The 7,408-nt window shown below is 46.7% G+C and overlaps 1 long non-coding RNA gene across 1 annotated transcript in view; it reads right to left on the reverse strand.

Annotated features, from left to right (window-relative positions):
* Positions 1–1,980: 1,980 nt before the first annotated feature.
* The window catches only part of LOC115063060, an 11,759-nt gene continuing 6,331 nt past the window's right edge, over positions 1,981–7,408 (reverse strand). Inside the window, exon 3 of the long non-coding RNA XR_003842939.1 lies at positions 1,981–2,589. This is a non-coding gene — a long non-coding RNA (uncharacterized LOC115063060). The remainder of the gene's footprint in view (positions 2,590–7,408) is intronic.

Raw genomic sequence — 7,408 nt, forward strand, 5'->3', positions numbered from 1 at the left:
GGGTCTAGCCACACTGAGGGTGATGCCAACCCTGGACAGGTGATCCTGGGTTGTATAATGAAAGTGGCAGAACAAATAATAGCATTCTTCCACAGCTCTTGCCTTCAGCTTCCTGTCTCCAACTTCCTGTCTCAAGTTCCCAGCCTGACTTCCCTTTTTGAAGGATCATAACCTGAAAGACACCCTTTCCTCCCCGAGTTGTGTTTGGTCAGTCACAACACCAGAAATCAAACAAGCAACAAATTACACAAATTGTAAGATCCTACTTTTATAAATATTTGGTTATCTTTTATTTGTGTGTGTGTGTGTGTGTGTGCGCGCGCGCGCGCGCGCGCGTACGAACACACACATCCGTGACAGTGCCCTCAGTGGCAAGAAGAAGACATCATAGCCCTTGAAATTGGAGTTACAGGTGGCTATGAGCCATTGATGTGGGTCCTAAGAACTAAAGTTAGTTTCTCTGGAAGAACAACAAATGACCTTAAGAGCTGAGCCACCTTACAGTCCTCAGCACGATCCTGTTTTCTTTGAAATATCTGAAATAGGCAAATGTCAGTACATGTTAGGCAAGGGTTCCCAGTCAAGGCCAGGGGCATTGTACAACCAGAGAGTGACTGCCAGAATGTAAGGTTTGGGGGGGCAGGCATGCCTCAAAATTAGTTGTATGGTGTGGTGGTTTGAATAGGTTTGACCCCCATATACTCATGGGTTTGAATGCTTGGCCCACAAGGAATGGCACTAATAAGAGGGGTGCCCTTGTTGGAGGAGGAGTGGCACTGTGGGGTGGGCTCTGAGAGCTCCTGTGCTTAAATTTTCTTAGGATCAAGATATAGAACCCAGCCGGGCAGTGGTGGCACACGCCTTTAATCCCAGCACTTGGGAGGCAGAGGCAGGCGGATTTCTGAGTTCAAGGCCAGCCTGGTCTACAGAGTGAGTTCCAGGACAGCCAGGGCTACACAGAGAAACCCTGTCTTGAAAAACCAAAAAGAAAACAAACAAAAGATATAGAACCCTCAGCTCCTTCTCCAGCACCATGTCTGCCTGCACACTGCCATGCTTCCTGCCATGATAATGGACTAAACCTCTGAACTCTAAACCAGCCCCAGTGAAATGTTTTCTTTCATAAAAGTTGCCTTGGCCATGGTGTCTCTTCACAGCAATGGAACCCTAACTAAGACTTGGGGATCTGTGAATAAAATAAAACACACTCTTTATTCACTTGAAGTAGGTAAACAGTATGATCCATTGGCCATATCTTGGTAGAGCTGTTACCAGCTGGAAGTGATCCAGTGATTCAAAAACAAAAGAGGCTGACGTTGCAGGGATGATTCAGCAGTTAAGCATACATACTGGTCTTGTAGGGAAGAGGAATTAGGTTCCCAGAACCCATGTAGAGTGGCTCACAAACACTTGTAACTCCAATTCCAGGTCATCTGATGTCCTGTTCTGGCTTTTGGGGACATTGCACTTGGGTATACAAAGCCACATTCAGGCAGCTACTCGCCATTAAACACAAGTTTTAAAATGGGAGCGGTTTTACATGCAGACCTGAAAGTCTTGCTACACAAAGGTGAGTGAAACAGAAACTTGGACAATCCTTCCTCCCACTCAATCCCGATTGAGTCAGGGCATGCTACCCTGAGTGTGTGCAGTCTTCCCAGATGCCATTGCCGCAGGGCTGGGCCCGAACGCGTTTTTGACTAAGAATCCAACAAGAGTCTTGGGTCCGGTCCAAGACTCAGACATTAAGAGGTTCAATGAACCTCCACTCCACATGCTTCAAGGCCCTGAGCTATCGTTAGGAATGTGGCTGCCATTCTGCAAAGGTAAGCCTGCTGACAAACAGAGCACACACAACTTAAAATGTTTTCTCTTAATGACTTCAACAATAAATGCACAACAAAGAGGCCATGGATTTGAAATAGCAAGACTGAACGAGTATATGGAGCAGAGGGGTAGGCTGTTAACATCCCCCACAGTAGAAGTGGGTGGAGTCATTGAACCCTCCCTGGAGACTCCGGCCACGCCCCTCTACCGCCCAGGTAGCAGTGTGTATTTCTGGCTTCACTCTGTGCGGTTGTGTGGTCTCAGGAGCCGCTAGAGTGTACAGACTTTAGAGTATGCCCATCTACACTACATGGGAAGTTGACGCCCATGCTGGGGTAAGACTTTCTCATGTGGACTCTTTGGGTCAGCCACACTCCTGTCAATAACCCGTCACGCATGTTCTGTCAGCAAACCCAAATCTCATTGGTCCCCCCAAGTTGGACTTTGATGGAACCATTCTTTGGGTTGTCATCGCTGCCCTGTACAAGGAAGCAGGTGGGTATTTAAGTCCCTCCAGGTAATGCGTCCCCGACATAGCATGTCCCAGCTGCTCAGCCTCGGGACTCAAGCCACTTCTGCTTTTCTAGATGTGTCTACTTCCCCAGGGAGTGACCCTGGCAGGGCCTCTGCTCACCCCCTACACCGGGGCCACATTGCTGTCACCGGCCGTGCTTTCTGTCCTCTGGCTCCACTTAGGTGTGCACAGCTGTCATGAATTCTGTTTCTTCCAGAGTAGAAGTAGCAAGTAGGATTCGGGAAAATCTGAACAGGAGAAAATATACGTTATACAAAAAAAAAAAAAAAAAAAATCAAAGCAGAGGCCACCCGCAGTGTGTGCACTGATGCATTAACCCTGCTCTCAGGATGACTCTGGGTGTCTTTTAATAGAGGGTGTGAGATGGCCTGCTTAGAGAAACGAGTCTTTTCGAGCTCCCATTTTATTTGACTCTGGGGGGGAAAAATCGGCGCTCCTTTGGAACTTTTCCTCCTGCACTTTAAAATGCACAAGATGTCCGTGAACATCAATCATTCGTCATTAGAAAGGGGAAGGGCAAGAAAGGCGGAAGAGAAAGAAACTTCCATTTCTGGGCATCGCAAGAGGTTCAAGATGCCAACAGGTGCGTAGCCATGCCTACCTGCCCTCTGCTAGTGATCATTTCTTACTGCCAAGTAGATGAGGTTGGCATCAAACTCACAAGGATCCACCTGCCTCAGCCTGCTAGTGCCAGGATCAAAGAGGCTCTTCTTGTTTTGTTTTGTTTGTTTTTTCTTTTTTTTTTGGGGGGGGGGTCGAGACAGGGTTTCTCTGTGTAGTCCTGGCTGTCCTGGAACTCACTCTGTAGACCAGACTGGCCTCGAACTCAGAAATCCTCCTGCCTCTGCCTCCCAAGTGCTGGGATTAAAGGTGTGCACCACCACACCCGGCCCCTAAAGAGGCTCTTTAATTCCACCACATCCAGCCTTACTCTGGTGTGTGTATGTGTGTGTGTGTGTGTGTGTGTGTGTGTGTGAGTGTGTGTGTGTGTGTAGGTGTGTATGTGTAGGTATGAGTGTGTAGGTGTGTGTATGTGTAGGTGGTGTGTGTGAGTGTGTGTGTGTGTGTGTGTGTAGGTACCCTTGGAGGTCAGAAGAGGGTGCTGCCTCTTCTAGAACTGGAGTCACAGGCATTCATGGGTGCTGGGATCCAAACTCGGGTCTTCTAGAAAAGGAGCAAGTGGTTTCACTGCTGAGCCATCTCTCCAGCCCCTCTAATTATCACTTTATTATTTCTTTTCTTTCTTTTCTTTCTTTCTTTCTTTCTTTCTTTCTTTCTTTCTTTCTTTCGTTTTTTTGTTTGTTTGTTTGTTTTTTGGGTTTTTTTTGGTTTTTCGAGACAGGGTTTCTCTGTGTGGCCCTGGCTGTCCTGGAACTCACTCTGTAGACCAGGCTGGCCTTGGACTCTAGAAATCCACCTGCCACTGCCTCACAAGTGCTGGGATTAAAGGTGTGCACCACCACGCCCAGCTCACTTCATTATTCTTAAACATAATCTCAGCCTCGGTGTGGTGGCACACACCAAGACCCTTAGCACTGGGAGGGTGGAGGCAGAGAAGTCACGGTGATTTCCCAGCTCCAGAGAGAAAGGCCCTGCTAGGCTCCAGGAGACATGGTCTCCAAAGGTTTTGCTTACTTTGTTTCTGTATTAGCATAAAGGGCCATGTAATTTGCAGCTAAAATGCATGTGTGTTTTAGGTTAGACTGTTAGGAAAAGTTAATGGGGACAAAGACAATGAGTAAGACTTGAAGCATAAGTATAACAGTAAGTGGGCTGGTGAGATGGCTCAGCGGGTAAGATCACCCAACTGCTCTTCCAAAGGTGCAGAGTTCAAATCCCAGCAACCACATGGTGGCTCACAACCATCCTTAACAAGATCTGACTCCCTCTTCTGGAGTGTCTGAAGACAGCTACAGTGTACTTACATATAATAAATAAATAAATCTTTAAATATATATATATATATATATATATATATATATATATATATATATAACAGTAAGTAAGCCCAAGGCTGGCAAGATGACCCAGAGGGTAAAAAGCACTTGCTGCCAAGCCTGACGGCCCAGAGTTGCAGCCTGGGACCCGGGTGATGGAAGGAGAGGACTGACTCCCACAAGTTGCCCTCTAATCTGTACACATGAGCTGTGGCAAGGGCATGCCTACACACACACACACACACACACACACACACACACACACACACGGAATAACTAAAAGGTTTAAAAGTAAACAACAACAAAATGCTCAACCCAGGAAGAAAAGGGACAATTGTTTAGAGTCTCCTGGAAAAAGCTACTAAACATGAAAAAAGCAATCTCACATCCTATGTCACTAAAGTCTCAGGAGAAGAAATATTAAAATGAGAGAGGCAAAAGATTTTTTAAGATGCAAAGAAGCCGGTAATTCCTTTTGAAGCCTGATGCCAGTAGAAGCCATTTTACAAAACTTCTGAGGAGACAATAGACAGCTCTCTGTTCATCCCAGGTTTACAGAGGAATTTGGCGGTGGTGCACCCCTTTGACCCCGACACTCAGGAGGCAGAGGCAGGTGGATCTCGGTGAGTTCGAGGACACCCTGGTCTATATAGAGGAAACCCAGTCTCAAGAAAACGAAGTCGGGCGTGGTGGCGCACGCCTTTAATCCCAGCACTTGGGAGGCAGAGGCAGGCGGATTTCTGAATTCGAGGCCAGCCTGGTCTACAGAGTGAGTTCCAGGACAGCCAGGGCTACACAGAGAAACCCTGTCTCGAAAAAAAAACAAAAAAACAAAACAAAACAAAACAAAAAACAACAAATTGAGGAATGCAGGCTGCTGATAATCAATGGGATTGATCCACACCCAGCTCAGAAGTCAGAAGTCTGGGCATCGCCATGGTAGGAATAGGGTTTAAAGTTACAGTTTCAGTCCACCTTGTCTATTTTTATTTCATAACCTTACAGATGTATTTTTTTCTGTTTAATTATGTTTCTATGTCTGTGTGGGGTTATGGGCACACGAATGAAGTCGCCTGTGGAGACCATAGACCTTGGCTCTCTTAGGGTTGGAGTTACTGTTTGTGAGCCACAAACATGGGTGCTGAGAAGAAAGCACATTTTCTGTAAATGTAGTAAGGGTTCTTCCCCACTGAGCTCTCTCTCTAATCCTTTATTACAACTTTTATACCAATTCTGGTCTGATAAATACCCCCTCTTCCCAACACACACACACACACACACACACACACACACACACACACACACCAGTTTAGGACCTACTGTTTCCACCAGGGAATTGTCTTCCTATTTTACGGTGAAGAAACTGCATGGCCACACTTTCTGTCCTTGGGAATTTGTGCAGTAGCTCTTGCCTGAACAACCAGCAGAAGGTATGTCCCGATTTGGACCTGCTGTATAATTCTGGCTACCAAAAGTATTTTTAAAAAAAATTTTTTTTTTTTGAGACAGGGTTTCTCTGTGTAGCTCTGGCTGTCCTGGAACTCACTCTGTAGACTAGGCTGGCCTCGAACTTAGAAATCCACCTGCCTCTGCCTCCTGAGTGCTGGGATTAAAGGCGTGTGCCACCACACCCGGCTTTCTGTACAAGCTCTGAACTACCGAGCCAGTATCTCAGACCTAAAAAAAAAAAAAACAATTTTAATTACATTTAAATGTGTGTCTATCTGTGGGTACGTACACAAGTGCAGGTGCACCTGGAGGGCAAAGGTATCACTTCCCCTTAAGCTGGATTTACAGGGGGTTGTGAGCCACCTAATGTGGGTCCTGAGAACTAAACTTGGGTCCTCTGCAAGAGCAGGAAGCACTCTTAACCACTGAGCCCTTCTCTCCAATCCCTATTTAAATTTTTAAAATTACATTTATTTATTTGTTTGTTTGTTTATTTTAGGGTGTATAGGGAAGCATTGCATGTACCAGGACATATATGAGGAGGTCAGAGGACAACTCATAGGAGTCATGTGTGTCCTGGGGATTGAACTCAGGTCATCGGGCTTGGAAGCAGGTGCTTCTACACACTAAGACATCCCACTCAGCCCGGCTACCATGGTTACTAAACTCAAACTGAACATATTAGACACAAAACCATCTCTGGCTCCTCCTCTTTTTGCAGCAAGGACAAAGGCCAACCCAAGCAGAGCATCAACAAAGGTGTTGTTGTTGTATCCTTGGGGCTTCGGGTGTGGTTCGGTGGGTAGCGCACTCGCCTACAATGCTCACAGTCATAGGGTCCATCCCCAGCACTCCAGAAAAATCACACATGAAGATATATACCCGGAATCCCAGTGGTTTGAAGGTGTAGGCGGGAGAATCACAAGTTCAAGGCCACCCTTGGATGCATAGGGAAGTGTCTTTCTTTGTTGTACTGGCAAGCTTTATGTCAACTTGACACAGTTAAAAATCACTGGAGAGGAGGAAGCCTCAATTGAGAAAACACCTCCATAAGTTCAGGCTGTGGGGCGGGCCTGAAGGGACTCTGAGAAGCTGGAGAACAGCTCTGGTAGGCCTTGCCCGTCTTTTTCATTCCCCCTGCCTTGCTAGAAGCCATTAGGTGGTATTCCTAAAGCCAGCCACCAAGGTCTATTCCCTTATTTGACCACTTCCTCCTCCTGAGGCAGACTACCAAGATTCAGCTCTCCAAGTATTGAAGTCCAGCCATCCAAAGCTCCCTTTGGCTCACCTAATTAACATGCCTAGTTAAAACTGAACACCTCATCCTAATGCAGGGCTTCCCCTTCACCTTTATAGGCCAACATTTGCCTATGGGCCACTTCTGTCTCCTCTCTATTCAGAGTCTATCCTTTGTCCCTTGGAGACAAATATCCCTTTCCATCTCCCTTGTTCCTCTCCCTTTTCCCTCATCCTCTATCTCCTGTCTTTGTCTCTTATTCCCTGCCCTCTGTCCCTCTGGGACAAGTACATCTCCAATTTGGTCTTGGGGGGGGTCCTGATCCACTCCTTTCCCTTTCAAAGCCTGTGGAACATTTTCTTAGTGATTGATGTAGGAGGACTCAGCCTACTGTGGGTGCCCCTGGGCAGGTGGACCTAGGGT

This window comes from Mus pahari, chromosome 23 (genome assembly GCF_900095145.1).
Source record: "Mus pahari chromosome 23, PAHARI_EIJ_v1.1, whole genome shotgun sequence".
Lineage (NCBI taxonomy): Eukaryota > Metazoa > Chordata > Mammalia > Rodentia > Muridae > Mus > Mus pahari.